At 40.2% G+C, this 17,564-nt stretch overlaps 2 long non-coding RNA genes across 2 annotated transcripts in view; one reads left to right on the top strand and one right to left on the bottom strand.

The window, feature by feature from the left end:
- LOC309506494 overlaps window positions 1-11,495 on the bottom strand; it is a 39,487-nt gene extending 27,992 nt beyond the window's left edge. Inside the window, exon 1 of the long non-coding RNA XR_014208805.1 lies at window positions 11,317-11,495. This is a non-coding gene — a long non-coding RNA (uncharacterized lncRNA). The remainder of the gene's footprint in view (window positions 1-11,316) is intronic.
- LOC309506551 lies at window positions 11,378-11,597 on the top strand. The gene is made up of 2 exons (XR_014208861.1): window positions 11,378-11,451; window positions 11,489-11,597. It is a non-coding gene; the product is annotated as an uncharacterized lncRNA (long non-coding RNA).
- The last annotated feature ends 5,967 nt before the right edge of the window (window positions 11,598-17,564 follow it).

Raw genomic sequence — 17,564 nt, forward strand, 5'->3', positions numbered from 1 at the left:
GTTCGATTCCAGAACCGGTGGGAAATGACTGAGGTGCCCTTGAGCAAGACCCCTAATTGCTCCCCGGGCGCCACACAAAGGCTGCCCGCTGCTCTGGGTGTGTGTATCCACGTTTGCAGTGTGTGTGTGTTAACTACTCACTACTCTGCTCCTAATGTGTGTGCATTAACTTGGATGGGTTAAATGCAGAGGTCAAATTCCAAGTATGGGTTACCATACTTGGCCGTCACGTGTCACTGTCACTGTCACTGTCACGACTGTACTCAGTGTGGAAAGAGTTTCACCCAATCATGTAATCTATGGACTCATATTAGAAAGCATTGTTCTGTCACAGTGAGCAAATGTTTTATATGTTAGATTTGTGTTTTATATGTTAGAGAACAAGAAAGAAAATTATTGAAAATTATTTTGATTGAACGCTTACTCAAAGAAATACCAAAATTAAAAGAGACTGGAAACAAATGTAGAAACAATTCCCTGAAGTTGATCAGGTTTTCTTTTTTTTTTCTTCATAAAGCCTGTTATTACATAAACAGGTGTATATATTAACATATATCTGTACAATAATTCTGCACAATAACAACAAATAAAATGACCATTTCACTCACAATGTGTGATTTTGTGAGTAAAAGGTTTCTACAGATCCAATAATTAAAATAAATGAGATTCAGATAAAGCAAACTTATAGTGAAATAAACTTTAATTCTGTGACGTAAGTTTTGTCATTTAGCTGTCAGTGTTAGGCTGTTCTTTGTCTCTAGTAAAACAACAAAAATGTCCTGTGGCCTGTTGCACAAAGACGGCTTCATTTGCAAACAGTTAAAGTTCGAAATTAGTTTGAGCAAACTGGCTTTTTAGGGCTCAAGAACGTGGATTGGTTTTTGGTTGTGTTCATCACCATGGTAACTTGCGCTACATGGCTGGACTAATCGGTGCAGTGACATGTATCTGATACAATAAAGCCACTCCCCCTGTATCTCTCACTCCAAATCAAAGCAGTTTATAGTGTGAAACAAACTTTAGATACCAAATTGGTTATCCTGATAGGGGAAAGGGTGATGGTTGGAGGTATGAATCTACCATCAGGCCAAAGGCTACCACCAGTGAAAGGCTATATGGACGACATTACCACCATTCTCCAGACAGCAGTATGTACAACAAGACTGCTGAAGAGGATTGACGAGCTTGTGGGGTGGGCGAGGATGAAGATCAAACCCGCCAAATCATGCAGCCTGTCCATCAGGAAAGGGGTTAGAAGCGACTATACCATCTTTGTCGCAGGCGGTGAAGAAATCCCTTTGCTGGCAAATCAACCCGTTCGTAGCCTGGGTCGTACTTACACAGCAGACCTCTCTGATAGGCAGATGGGGGAAACAGTGAGGAAGCAGCTTGCAGATGGCCTCACCAGGATCAATCAGAGCCAGCTCCGCAGCAAGTATATGGCTTCTGAAGATGAGTGAAGTCCCCTCCTCGTGGCAGACAAGATGGATGGGCTAGCAAACTCATAAATCAGGAAGTGGCTGGGTCTGCTGAGATGCCTATCAGACGTAGGCCTCTTTGCTAGGAACACACTACAGCTGGCACTGCGATCCATTGGTCTGGGATACAAGCAGGAGAAGGCTCGGATGGTGCTGGAGCTGAGGGAATCCACTGACCAACTGGTGAGAGCAGCTGGCCCTAATATGAAAACAGGGTGGAAGTGGAGGAAGAGGTCGACATGGCAATTAGCAGGCTGAAACATCATGAAATAGTCGGCAGAGTCCAGGAAGGTCGAGCAGGCATTGGGAGGCGCAAACACAGAAGGCGAAAGGAGAAGGAGAGGAGCGACTTCCTCAAAAACCCCTTCAAGCATGCGAGACAACTACTGGAGGTTAAGAGAAATGGAAAGCTGGAGATCACACAATTACAGCTGGAGAGTTTCATCAGGGAGCAGTACAGTGACCCAGTGAAGTCAACACTGCTGGGATCACCAGGTAATGTTCCTCGTCCAGCCCCCCCATCCTTCCTGTTCAACTCTGATCTCCCCAAACTCAGTGAGGTAGCAGAAGTTGTACGGAAAGCAAGAGCAGCCTCATCTGCAGGCCCCAACGGAATATCTTATAAGCTGTACAAGTACTACCCAGGGGTCCAGAGATACCTGTGGAACCTCCTGAGAGTCGCCTGGAAGAACAAAGTCATCCATTCAGAGTGGCGACGAGCTGTTAGTGTTCATCGTGAAGGAAACAAACTCTACCACCATTAGCCAGTTCAGGAGCATCGCACTCCTGAATGTTGAAGGCAAGATTTTCTTCTCCAACCTCGCCAAAAGGTTGACCACCTACCTCATAAGCAATGGGTACATCGACACTAGCTGCCAGAAGGCAAGCATGCCAGGCTTCCCAGGATGCGTGGAACACTCTGCAGTCATATGAGAGCAGATCCAGAGAGCAAAAAGAGAGAGGTGACCTGCATGTGGTGTGGCTGGGTCTAGCCAACGCATACGGGTCCGTCCCCCACCAACTCATCGAGTATGCCTTGGACTTTTTCTACATCCCTGTCTGCATTCGTGCCCTGGTGGCCAAGTACTTTGAGGACATCAAGATGTGTTGCACCCATCAGGACTTCACGACAGGCTGGCAACAGCTGGAAGTGGGCATTGCCATGGGATGCTCAATCTCTCCCATCCTGTTTGTAGCAGCCTTCAAGGTTATCCTGATGGGGTCAAGGGTGATGGTTGGAGGTATGAAGCTACCATCAGGCTAAAGGCTACCACCAGTGAGAGGCTATATGGACGACATTACCACCATTCTCCAGACAGCAGCATGTACAACAAGACTGCTGAAGAGGATTGACGAGCTTGTGGGGTGGGCGAGGATGAAGATCAAACCCGCCAAATCAGCAGCCTGTCCATCAGGAAAGGGGTTAGAAGCGACTATACCATCTTTGCCACAGGCGGTGAAGAAATCCCTTTACTGGCAAATCAACCCGTCCGTAGCCTGGGTCGTACTTACACAGCAGACCTCTCTGATAGGCAGATGGGGGAAACATTGAGGAAGCAGCTCGCAGATGGCCTCGCCAGGATCAATCAGAGCCAGCTCCCCGGCAAGTATAAAGTATGGAGCTACCAGTTCATACTGTACCCAAGGGTGATGTGGCCTCTGAAGATGAGCGAAGTCCCCTCCTTGGTGGCAGACAAGATGGATGGGCTAGCAAACTCATAAATCAGGAAGTGGCTGGGTCTGCCGAGATGCCTATCAGACGTAGGCCTCTTTGGCAAGAACACACTACAGCTGCCACTGCGATCCATTGGCCTGGGATACAAGCAGGAGAAGGCTAGGATGGTGCTGGAGCTGAGGGAATCCACTGACCAACTGGTGAGAGCAGCTGGCCCTAATATAAAAACAGGGTGGAAGTGGAAAGCCCAGGAAGAGGTCGACATGGCAATTAGCAGGCTGAAACATCGTGAAATAGTCTGCAGAGTCCAGGAGGGTCGAGCAGGCCTTGGTAGGAGTGAGACCCCCCTCTTCTAGTCAAAGGCCTCCAAGGAAGAGCAGAGAGCCATGGTGGTGGCAGAAGTGACAAGAACCGAGCAGGAGCGCCTTAACATCAAGGCGGTGTCTCAGAGCCGGCAGGGAAGCTGGAATTGTCATGGAAAGGTGTCACAGACAGGCATTTGTCATGGTCTGATCTGTGGAAGATCCCCCAAGCCAGGCTCAGCTTTCTGATTAGATCCACCTATGACACCTTACCTTGTCCCAGAAACCTCCACCAGTGGTTCGGCACTGAAGAACTCTGCCCCCTTTGCAGTACCAGCAAGCAAGCCTCCAGCACATCCTGTCGGGCTGCAAGACAGCATTGTCCCAAGGCTGCTATAGGTGGCGACACGATCTGGTGTTGAGGAAGCTAGCAGAGGTGGCAGAGTCATGCAGACAGGAAGCTAATAGTAGACCTTCCGCGCCAACGAGAAGTCCTATCCTGTTTGCAAGGGCCGGAGAAAAAATCAATTACCTTTACCAGAGAGCAACATCTAGAGTCCTCTCATCTGGCAGTGAGTGGAACATGAGGGTCGACCTGGGGAGGCAGCTCCAATTCCCCAGGGAGATCGTAGAAACTTTGCTCCGGCCAGACCTGATCATGTGGTCAGAGCCATTGTCGAGTGCTTTGAGGGGGGTCCATCTGAGGGTGACATTTCACTCACTTCACCTACACTTCAAACTCGACGTCAGCGAAGGAAGGGTCACAATAAAAGGCCTGTAACTAAGGGTATCACTAGCGAACTTGCTGGTTTGCTAAAACATATGACTATCTAAAAATATGATTTTGAATAAAGAGTTTCTGTCCATTGCTGGTTTTCTCAAGTCACATGAGGGAACAGTGACATGGGTCTTTGTCCACAAATACAAAGGAACTATTGTATCTTCGGAGAGCAAGCCGATGACTGGACAGTCAGGCAAGACACAGGCAGTCATGTGTCTATAAAAGAAGAGACCTGGACAAAATTCAATTGCTCTTCCTTGCAATCTCCAATCCGGAATCCCAGCAGTTTCTGGATGCAAGAAGCTTTAAGCCTAGCTAGCATTTCTCTGTTAGTTCAGTACTCTATTATAATCTGTAACAAGTATTCTTTTCATTTTTGATTCTTTTAATAAATATTGTTAAACATTTATTATAACTATCGTGACTGGAACTTGGATTTTTTGAGTACGCTTCACCTTTTTCCTTCCTGGATCAGGACGATCACAACCAGGGGAAAACTCCGAGAGGGTGAGCATTATTTCTGATATTCGAATAATCAGTGTGAACTTTGATTGATTGATAGCCTAGCCAAGGAGGCAGCTTACGACAGGGTTATTGTTGTATAGCGAACACGGTTGAAGAGTACCTAAAAAGGTAGATTTATACTACGAAGGGGAAATTTATTATATTTATAATCCTTATTATCTTTATAATAAAATACGAATTTGTAGAGACTATTCGCCTAACTCTTAATAGTACGACTAAAGGATAGGCTCTTTAGTTACCGCGGGATTATTTATATGTCCTGATTAGGATGTAAAATAATTTGGAACGGTATTTAATCGTGATAAACTATTACACCATGCAAGACCATCTTGTTGCTGGAGCTCACTGTGCCATTGGAGGAGGGAATGGAGGCTGCCAACAAGCGGAATCGTGCCAAGTATGCAGACCTGGTAGAAGACTGCAGAGAGGCTGGCTGGAAAGCCACCACATGTCCCAGTCAAAGTGGGATGCAGGGGCTTCATTGGGTCCTCAACGGTACATGTGCTCCGCGAAATGGAATGTACAGGAGCAGGGTGTCGAAAAGCCATTAAAGAACTGGCAGAGGAGGCAGAGAAGGGCAGCTTTTGGCTGTGGTTAAGGAGGAAGCATAGGGGGTGGGGGCCAAATAACACCTAGGGCATCAGCAGGTGGTGGCAGGGAGTGATCTCTGCCATCGCTCCGCCACCAGGAGATGTACTGGGATTAAAGGAGCAAAACATCCATGACTGGTGGTCCCCAGCTGATGATCCGTTTTATGCCCAGAGAGGTGCTCAGAGGAGCACACCTGCACAAAAGGCACTGGTGGAGGTGCGTCAGGCAGCAATGCCCAGCAGGGTGACCATCAGCCTGTATTTCTATAATGTCCACGTCTACATTTTACTCTTAAGCGTACCTGCACTTTTTCTTGTGTACCGCTACTTCTCGCATGTAGCCGGTGCTCTACCACATATACTCCGTTTACAGTGCGTATGCGGTGTGTATTTTTCTGTACCCATGTTAACAGGTTAGAGCTTTCACACTGCACGCGGATGTGGTCCGTCGATCTGTTCCAGGTGCGGTGCGTATATAGCAGTGCAGCGATCGTTTCCACGCTGAGTCTATTTCTGCTGTGCTGCACGGCCTGAATTAAAGTGTCAGCGCATGGTTCATGGTCAAAATGAACACAGATTGACATGAAAATATAATAATCTCACCATAAATGCCTTTAATTAAAATAATGTAGTAATCTCACCATAAATCCATTTATTTAAATAAAATGTAGTAATCTCACCATAAATGTATTTTTGGACTTGCAGATTTGGAGGAGTTCCGGTGTTGTGCCGAATTTCGACCCCCTGCCAAATTATTACCCCCCTCGTTGAAATCAGTACCTGATTGCCTAATTCTAACCCCACTCCTAATCCTAACCCCTCCCCCACAACTAATCCTAAACCTACCAATAGGGGGGTAATAATTTGGCGGGGGTCGAAATTCGGCACATCAGGTGTTCAGCGAAAAAATTGGCAGCTGGCAGCATGTATATTTCCCTCTGTCTTGCACAACAAAATGAATATGATATACATTAAGTAAAATAATATAAACATTTAATTGTTTAAAGCATATAATTAAATGTTTCAGAATTGTTTTACCAACTCAAAAATAAAACATAAACAAATGTTTGCTAGAACAGTTCCCAAAAAATAAAAAACTCTTAACACTAAAAATACATTATATTTTTACACACTTGCAACTTACTACAGCAGTTTTAATGGCATTTTAAACCACCTGAAAATCAAGAAAACAACCAACTCTATTTTTATCAGTTTTTATTATTTTCTAACTACAGAAAATGACTATTTTACAATAAGGAAGCAATATAGTAAACATTGGAAAATACACTCACCTAAAGGATTATTAGGAACACCTGTTCAATTTCTCATTAATGCAATTATCTAATCAACCAATCACATGGCAGTTGCTTCAATGCATTTAGGGGTGTGGTCCTGGTCAAGACAATCTGAATGTCAGAATGGGAAAGAAAGGTGATTTAAGCAATTTTGAGCGTGGCATGGTTGTTGGTGCCAGACGGGCCGGTTTGAGTATTTCACAATCTGCTCAGTTACTGGGATTTTCACGCACAACCATTTCTAGGGTTTACAAAGAATGGTGTGAAAAGGGAAAAACATCCAGTATGCGGCAGTCCTGTGGGCGAAAATGCCTTGTTGATGCTAGAGGTCAGAGGAGAATGGGCCGACTGATTCAAGCTGATAGAAGAGCAACTTTGACTGAAATAACCACTCGTTACAACCGAGGTATGCAACAAAGCATTTGTGAAGCCACAACACGCACAACCTTGAGGCGGATGGGCTACAACAGCAGAAGACCCCACCGGGTACCACTCATCTCCACTACAAATAGGAAAAAGAGGCTACAATTTGCATGAGCTCACCAAAATTGGACAGTTGAAGACTGGAAAAATGTTGCCTGGTCTGATGAGTCTCGATTTCTGTTGAGACATTCAGATGGTAGAGTCAGAATTTGGCGTAAACAGAATGAGAACATGGATCCATCATGCCTTGTTACCACTGTGCAGGCTGGTGGTGGTGGTGTAATGGTGTGGGGAATGTTTTCTTGGCACACTTTAGGCCCCTTAGTGCCAATTGGGCACGTTTAAATGCCACGGCCTACCTGAGCATTGTTTCTGACCATGTCCATCCCTTTATGACCACCATGTACCCATCCTCTGATGGCTACTTCCAGCAGGATAATGCACCATGTCACAAAGCTCGAATCATTTCAAATTGGTTTCTTGAACATGACAATGAGTTCACTGTACTAAAATGGCCCCCACAGTCACCAGATCTCAACCCAATAGAGCATCTTTGGGATGTGGTGGAACGGGAGCTTCGTGCCCTGGATGTGCATCCCACAAATCTCCATCAACTGCAAGATGCTATCCTATCAATATGGGCCAACATTTCTAAAGAATGCTTTCAGCACCTTGTTGAATCAATGCCACGTAGAATTAAGGCAGTTCTGAAGGCGAAAGGGGGTCAAACACAGTATTAGTATGGTGTTCCTAATAATCCTTTAGGTGAGTGTAAGTCAATTACATGAATATGTCTTATTCAAGCAGATTTTTCAAAGCAGTTATCTAGTGCGAAAAAAAGAAATAACTGACACTAAATTAAAGTAGATAATTTGTTCTACTTTAGACAGATTGTTCTCAACTGGTTTGGCCATGGGACCAACATTTTACCATGGTCATTAAGCTGCAACTGTGTGTGTGTGTGTGTGTGTGTGTGTGTGTGTGTGTGTGTGTGTGTGTGTGTGTGTGTGTGTGTGTGTGTGTGTGTGTGTGTGTGTGTGTGTGTGTGTGTGTGTGTGTGTGTGTGTGTGTGTGTGTATACAGTATATTAATTATTGGATCTGTAGAAACCTTTTACTCACAAAATCACACATTGTCAGTGAAATGGTCATTTTATTTGTTGTTATTGTACAGAGTTGTTGTACAGATATATGTTATTGTATATACATCTGTTTATGTAATAACAAGCTTTATATAACAAAAACAAAAAAGTAAAAATAAATAATAAAAAAAGATCAAATTCAGGGAATTGTTTCATATATTAACAAATAACAGATTGTTGTTGTTTTTCTACATTTGTTTCCAGTCTCTTTTAATTTTGGTATTTCTTTGAGTAAGCGTTCAATCAAAATCATTTTCAATAATTGTTCTCTAACATATAAAACACAAATCTTGTGGCATTTTACAGCAAAACTAGTTTATTAGTTAACTAACTACACATTTACTTTATGTGAATCTAACAAAACATTTGCTCGCTGTGACACAGAACAATTCTTTCTAATATGCTTCACTAGATTACTTGATATGGTGAAACTCTTCTCACACTGAGTACAGTCGTACGGCTTCTCTCCAGTATGAACTCGCTCGTGTGATTTCAGAGATCCAGACCGAGAGAAACTCTTGTCACAATATGAGCACTTGTAAGGTTTTTCTCCAGTATGAATTCTTTGGTGCCGTTTCAGATGCTCAGCTCTAGTAAAGCTCTTCCCACAGTCAAAGCACATATGATCTCTCACTTCATTGTGTGTTTTCTGGTGCAGTTTAAATCCTTCCAGCCTTGAAAAACTCTTTCCACAGAAAGAACACACATAAGGCCTCTCATCTGAATGAACTTTCAGATGACCTTTTAGATGTGATAATGAAATAAAATCTTTACCACACTGATCACAGTTAAATGGTTTTTCTCCAGAGTGAATACGCAGATGAACACTGAGACCTGATGCTTGAGAAAAACTCTTTCCACACTGAGTGCATGTATACGGTTTCTCTCCAGTGTGAATTATCATGTGTGTCTTAAGGGTTCCTTTCTGTGTGAAACTCTTTCCACACTGAGTGCAGGTGTGCGTCTTTTTGGCTTTTGTTCTTTGAATTGTAAAGTTACGATGTTCCTCCTCCACTTCATTCAGTTCTTGTCTTTGCTCTTTCACTCTCACCTGGTCTAAAATACACATCAAGTTAGAATCAGTTCAAGTGAACCCTTATTTAATAGCAGAAAGAAACAGAGAGCAGATCTTTCACTTTTTGTTCTGTCATTCACTTGTTAATATAGTAAAAATATGTTTGACAACTGCTATATACAAGGTTATGATCATTCAGATGCATTTCTCCACCATTTATCATCCATATACTGCTTATTAATTCACATCTACCAAAGCAGTCAACAATGAATAATCAAGAATGGACACCAACCTATTTGTTCCTCAGTATCTTCATGTTTTATTCTGGATGGTTCTGGATCACTCATGTCTTCAATCTCCTCTTTAATAAACTCCATCTTTAACAGTCACACAGATTTCAGCTGCTACTCCTGGAGTTTGTCCTTCTCTTGTAGGATGATGGGAATATTCCCAGTATTTATTGGTGAATTGTTGTGGGAGAGGCTTCACTGCAGGTGTGAACTGTGATCACTGTGTTTTTATCCAATCTGCATTTAAAAAGTACAGAGTCATCATGTTAAACTGCTGCTGAAAAGCCTCTTTGTCTCCAAAAGTTCCCTGTTTTCAGCTCATTCATTATGGTGATGTCTGAGATCTTCTGTAAATTGGCACATTAAGCTCATTTTATTGGTGTCAACAGACTGAAACAAACTACAGCATCATCACCTTTAACTTCAGTTCTTGTCTTTGCTCTTTCACCTCCATCTGGTCTGAAACATATTAAAACATTAAATTGTTAGAATGAGTTCAAGGAGGATAAATGTGAATTTTCAAGTGAACCCTGATTTAATAACAGAAAACAAGTGAGATCTGTTTATCAAATATTATATTTTTGATGTACCAAAGGTTAATTTTGTAATCCTCTTGTTAATAGTCAAAATGTGAACGACAACTGCTGTACAAGATTATGATATAAGTGCATTTATATTCCTAGATTATTTGCTAATATTTCACAGCTCTTATGATTGGCATCTAATAACACAGCTATAGCCTATTAAGCATTTTAACTAATTTAAAAAAAATCATAAATCAGCCACCATTATTTATAATGTTGAAAATTATGTTGTATAAAAGGTCACTATAGAATTAAACAAGAGAATCTGGTTATTCAGATAATTCGGTTGTTAAGTCGTGACGTAACCACTCTCCGATAATACTCTTTCCGGGTCCAAAGTCCAGGTCCTCTCTACCTACCTGCCGCTTTCGCTAATGTTTTGGTTATTATTGAGTGTTTTTACAATGCCGCAGTGCTGTGTCCCGTGTCCCGAGCTAACTCACTTCAACCTCGTAAATCTTCTTTTTCATTGATGCCTGGACTCTACCCTTAATTATGCCACCTGAGTGATGAGCTACACTAACCACTCTGTTGGTGTTAAAGGAATTTAAACCCTTTTTGACCGCCAAGGGTGCCTCACTAAGAAGGACGTGATCGTAAATAAATTTACAGGTTCCACCATTGTTATTTCTGGATGAGAGGCGCTTGGACCCGGAAAAGGCTAAACGTCACGCGTGACGTCAGACTTAACAATCGGATTGGCTAAATGTTTTGTCTTTGAACTTTCATTATACAAATCAAAATTACACACCAGTGAATGTTGTCAAAAAATGTCTTGTAAATATATATAGCAGATTTCACCCAGCAACACAAATGAACCACATCTGCAGTTTATTGACAGAGGACAGACAAACAACACACACACACACACACACACACACACACACACGTCTTCAGATTCACTGTCTTTCAGCTGAAGGATGCATGAGGAAAGACATGTTAATTACCGTCCTCCCTAACAGTAACTGCGATTCATCTAATACACAGGTCACACATATGGCTATAAACATACATTAACATCAAAATGAAAGTTAAACCCATTTAAACGACATTTCCACAGACTCAATCCACCAAAATGATATGTGGAGATTTTTTGTTGTTGTTTTTTTTCGCGCATTAATACAAGTCCAAAAATACATCGAACTGTTGGCAGGAAAACGCTTACATAACCTTATCCCGGTTTATGGCACTTCCATAATATAAACTCAATTCTTCACTTAATTGTAAGAGGCTTCAGCAAAGTGAGGATCCATTTGCAGCTTTATTGTATCTTGGTTCGTACAATCAGGGTCAATCACCAGCAAACACAACAGTAGAGACAAAGCAACTCGTAATCCGAAAACAGGCATAAGGTCAGGCAGCAAACTTACATAAATCAGTGCACAATAGAAAACAGTCCAGGGCAGGCAGCAAAGAATCACGAAGAGAATAAACAGTCCAAGAGTAATCCACGGGAAGACAAAAACACAGGCAGAAACGCTCAGAGATGTTCACCAGGGGCCCGTTCTTCGTACGTCGCTAACTCAGTTAGCTGGATTTGATTGTTGACGATTTGGCATGATCTTGGATTGTTTGGTTCTTCGACGCTCATCCTGGACTTGCTGTCATAGCAACAGGTGCGCAAACTTGAACCTGCTCGTGAGCAGGCTTATTTCATGTAAACAGGATTAGACTGCGGCTTCATAAGCGGAGCTGATATGGGAAGTCCATGGGGAAGTCCAGCGCAGCGCGATCTGAGATGTATATATTTTTTCGTGACTCGTGAGATTGTCGTTTACATTATAAAATTGTTGGAAACGCACATTTATTTTCGACTTGTCGGAGTCGGGCTTTAACTACAGCACAAACTGTTTGCATTGCCCTAAGATTATTTGCGAGTGGCTCTTTCCTTTACACTATTGGAGATGCGGAGAACTTGATGGAAAGTGCTGTCTGTCGTGTCATTCGGAGATTACCTGGCTCTTAGGTTTAAAAAACAGTTTTAGTTTTTTTTGTGGCATTTCCAAGCCACTTAAGACCCAATGTTGTAAAGCAGTTTTATTTTTTTAGGCTATCATATTTTTTTATGAAGATCATGCCATCATGACCATGCCGATTACAGTATGTCACTCAGGCTTCACTAACGTGATTGGTACCATAGACTATAGGCTACCATAGACTGCCATCAAGGCCTCAATGAAGGGGATTATGTGAACAGAAAGGGGGTTCACAATGTAAATGTGCAGCCCAGTTACTATTGGGATTCTTAATATTCCAGATTAATAATATTATATCAAATTTTAAAAAGGCAGTTGACTAAAATCTTCCATATCAAAATGGCCAGGATCTGTGCATGACTTAAGAATTTTCAGAAATTCACATTTATGCACATTATTTGAAAGTAGTAAGGAAAGTTCCACAATTAAATATCAAGCTCACTGTATTACATACACTTATGCTGATCCTAACAGAACTGCATTTTTTCATAGGTGATTATGACATGTTCCTGCCTGCAGACAGGTGTTTTATGACCCCATTCCCTGACCCAAACCAGTTACAATGCAGCTCTAGCCAGGACAAGGGCACACAATGAAATTAACTTTGGCTAACTAAAGGGAAGATTTGAGTGTCTGAAAAGTCTGAGGGTTGCACACCTGACGGGGCCTGGGACATTGTTGCATGTGCCATATTACACAACATTGCAAAAAAAAAAAAAAAAACTATTTTCATTAAATGTTTAATAAAAGACAACTATGCTTAGTTCCTTGAGTTTTATTTCAATTGTTCTTTGTAAAGAAAAGCCAGTGGTCAAGTGCCTGCAACAAGAGATATTAGACACATGCCTCATGCAACAAATAAAAAGGAAAAGTTGTCTATACACTGCCCACCTGTAGGCCTATGTCTCCTCTGTCTGTGCAGACTCTTCTGTAGGCCTTTCTGTAGATGTGGAATCCTGACACTTATATTGCAGCCATAAAGCATACAAGTATAAATGAAGTAAAGTTATTTATGCACTTGCAGGTAGGCTAGTTCCTCCATATGACAGTTATCTGAGAGGGTTTATTCACTGTCCAGTGCAATGGAAACAAATGGACATTACAAAGTCTTATACTTTCTTTCCTTTGGAAAGTTAGAAAATGTCCACTTACTGCACATATTTCAGCACCACTTTCTTGGGAACAGATACAAGTGTATTATGTAAAAGTGCTCAAAAGAGGAAAACACAATGTCATTACAATGAACTACACTCGGGAAACATGTGATCAATAACTCATGGCAAAATATTTTTTACATTAACAGAAGTTTATCAGTTTTCACTTTCACAAGTCAAAGCAATTCATCATTACTCAAGATTTAACAGTTGAAATGACTATACTACTAAGATCTTTTCTTTTTTTCCAGCCTTCTTCTTGGTTGCTTTTATAAACAGACAACCATTTATTTAACAGTTCCTTTTATAGAAGAGACTATAATAACTAAAAATGACCATTATTTAGAATATTTTTGTACTTCACTTTTATTTGTTTCCATGTTCTAGTGTGGTGACTCTGACTTTACAATGAACAAAGTAATTATGCAATTATTAAAATACAAAAATATAGGCTAATAAGTGATAAAAACATCTAACATGGCCACTTCTAACGGATTTAAATTGTCTGCTACTTTTTGCCAGCCCTCTCTCCTGGCTTTTGCAGACTTTGAGGTGTTCCCTGGCGTTTTAATTAAACATTAAGATTCCGAATAAACTTCGACTATTAGTTCTTGCTCTGCTGAGGAGAAAAACTGAGCGCGCTCTTTGGCCACGCTGAACAGTCAATAGCAACGTTGCTGATGAATGTTTCTACTATCGATACATATCCCCTTTTAACCCAGCGCATGAACGCGCAGTTATCTCAGATAACTAAATCCAGCTATACTAATCATATCCGGCAAGTGTGTTCGAAGAACCGAGTTAGCCAGATCATGATTAGCACGATGATATCATCTTGGATGTGTCATTTGATCTCGGATGTAATAAGCAACGTACGAAGAACGAGCCCCTGGTTACATTTCACTAGTAAGACAAGGAAATATTGTTGCGCTCAGATGAAGGCTAGTTATAAGTCCAGGGGCCTGTTTCAATAAGGAGGTTCAACCAACTCTGAGTTAAAACCTGAACTCTGAGTTGACTTACCCTAAGGTGGGAAACTCTGAGTTTTCGGTTACAGAACAGCTGAAATGAGTTAGTTCAATCAACTCTGAGTTGACCTACTCTGAGTTTAGCACGTGCACCACAACTATAAAAAGCCATTATCAATGGAGCGCAGATATTATGAGTCACCATGGCAACAGCGCCAGACAAAAAGAGGAATTACTGTTATACAGTGATGGGTGTAATTAATTACCAAGTAATCTAAATATTGTGATTTAATTAAAGGGATAACTCTTAATTCTTCTGTAATTTAAAATAAAATCTGATGTAATTACATTACATAGGCTACTGCATAGACTATAGAGAACAATTCTGTATAAAACAATAGTGGATTTAACATACATTTTTAAAAGGTATATTTTTTATGTAACCTTCTCCCTCTACACACTTTGGTCAAATCAAGAATAGTTCATGCAATTGTATATTGTTTATTTGAAAGCATTAAAAGTGCAGTTTCTTGTCTCTCCTTGTATTGTTCAAGTGGTTGAGGTTGACATGGGATTTAGTAATTAGTAATAAGTAGACCAAAACTTTCTAAAGATAGTAATTATTACATTAATCTAATTACACTGTTGAAGATAACATTGATAACTATTTTAGAGTAACTTACCCAACTGTTATAATATCAGAGGTGAAACTGGAAGAACAGTAAGCCTAAGTTATTCAACCTAATTTTAATTGTCATGTGGAGCAATCCTGCAGGTATTAAAAGAACATGGCAGCAGCTGAAAATTAAATATAAAAACATAATTCAATCAGGTAAGGCTTGAGCATATCATGGGTGTAGGCTACCTGACTATACATTTGACAAATTAAATGACTAATAGCATCCAGTGTCTAGCAGTGCAGCAGCATTTTTGGCTGAGGGAATTCCAGGAGGGACTTCAGAGCCAGTCACTCCCGAAGATCCAAGGGCCTTCATAAAATGTAAGAGGTTTACATATGTGTTATTTTTTAGGCTATTTTTGATATTTCCATTTATTTTACTTTGAGGTTGGGTTTTTTGTTGGTCCTAACAGATTCTGATGGTTATATCTGTCTTTTGGAGCCTCCTGTCCCAACAGAACCAGGCAGTTGTAAGTCGCTGTTAGAAATATAATTTTCTTATCTCAGCTCTCTCTAGGAGAAAACATGTCCTGCTTGCACATTCCTTTGCATTTATGTAATTCAAACATTTATGTAAGTTAAACATCTGTTTCATATTAACCCTTTCACGCATAGTGGTCACTACAGTGGACAGCTATTAAAAATGCATTTTCTTGAATTTGCACGGGTTTTTATGGCAAAGTTGCACATCAATCTCTTCATTGGACCCTTGTGCATCATCCTATAAATTGCAATCAAGTGGCAAGCCTTTGTATTTCGATTTTTTCCCCCTCCAAATCAAGATGGCCAAGGGTCAGTCAGACATGCCAAGTTGCTTCAGAATATCCACCCATTCCTTCTAATCTAGGAGACTCTTGTAGGTAAAAAAAATATTGCAGCATCAAGCAATATCTAATGAGTCATATCACAGTAAAATTTTCCAAGTTTTTATTTTAGATTGAGAGAAAACTCTGATTAATCACATGTCCACTGTAGTGGACGTCATGCATCAACTGCTATATTTCAGCTACAATTCATAATTATAATGTGAATATTGTTTTTGAAATTTAAAACTTAAAAACTTAATCTGCAGTGACTTTTTTACTGTAAATAAATGTACTTGTATTATTAGAATGTAATTTTCATTGACATTGAAAAAAGTCATGTGATTACATATGTATGACACTTGTAATGCATTACTTTATTTGTTAGATCAAAAAGTAATCTGATTTCATAATGCACGTTATTGTAATGTGTTTTTTTACTCATAACATCAAAATTAATCTGATTACGTAATGCATGTTACTTGTAATGTGTTTCTTTACTCATAACATCAAAAAGTAATCTGATTACGTAATGCATGTTACTTGTAATGCGTTTCCTTACTCATAACATCAAAAAGTAATCTGATTATGTAATATGCGTTATTGTAATGCGTTTCTTGACTCATAACATCACAAAGTAATCTGATTACGTAATGCATGTTACTTGTAATGCGTTTCTTTACTTGTTACATCAAAAAGTAATCTGATTAGGTAATGCACATTACTTGTAGTTAATTACCTGTTAGATCAAAAAGTAATCTGATTAGGTAATGCATGTTACTTGTAACACATTACTTTACTTGTAACATCAAAAAAGTAATCTGAATGCGTTATGCATGTTAGTTGTAGTGCGTTACCCTCAACACTGATCATTTCAGATGAGATTAAAAAAACGTATCGCTAGGTTTTCTCAGAGGAGGGCTATGATAGAAATGTGCATGTCCATCTTGAACATAATCAGAATTATCAGCTAATAAGGGTAAATCTCCATACTCTGGTGCACTGGAGGGAGCATCTGAGTGGTTTCCACAGTTGTACCTTGACAGGCTGTAGAAAATTCTGATGGAATCACGTCCTCATGTTCTGATATCAAAGATACGCGAAGTGCAACTTGTATGAAGCTGTATGAAGCCTTTGCAATATTTTGCATTTAGATTTTTTGTATATATTTTATAGTTTTCACATGATTTGATATAATTGTATTGATTAGTTCGTTAAATTCACATACTTTATGTGTTTGATTATTGTCTTATATTAAATCTAGTATATCTTAATTTTAAACCAAACGCATGCTGTCCACTCAAGTGGACATCTGAAGATCTCTTTGAAAAATTTGTAAAAAAATAAAATAAAAATCAATTCTTGTTTTTCATGCCCTAAGAGCAATAAAAACACATAGGAAAAAAATCCTGACTGAGGATATCATAATTCATGCATGAAAGGGTTAAGAAGCACCCCATTGTAAAAAGGGGGAGAATCTTTTCTATGTATTGTGTATTACAAAAGCCTTTTGGACCGCAAGGCAAGGAAGGAGATCTGACCGGATATTTACCATTTATATCTTATACAACAGTATATATGATACTTATGATGTCATGTATGTTCTCATTGGTTGAGATGGTGATACTCCCTATACATTTTCAGTATATATTCTTTGTCTAGAACAATGGGAAGATAAGCTATTTTCTGAGCTTCCCAGGCTGGTCTTTTCTTTTCTTTTTGTTTTATTCATTCATTACACCAAATAAAGGACGGAGAGAAAAAGGCACTTATCGTTTGGAGGAATTAGTTTTTCTTACAGTCGCCTACTCAATACACCAGAAATTAAATAGTGTTATAAAGTGTCCTCAAACAAATGCTCATCTTCACAGGACGATGGGGATAA

Source organism: Leuciscus leuciscus (assembly GCF_965113295.1).
Source record: "Leuciscus leuciscus genome assembly, chromosome: 9".
NCBI lineage: Eukaryota > Metazoa > Chordata > Actinopteri > Cypriniformes > Leuciscidae > Leuciscus > Leuciscus leuciscus.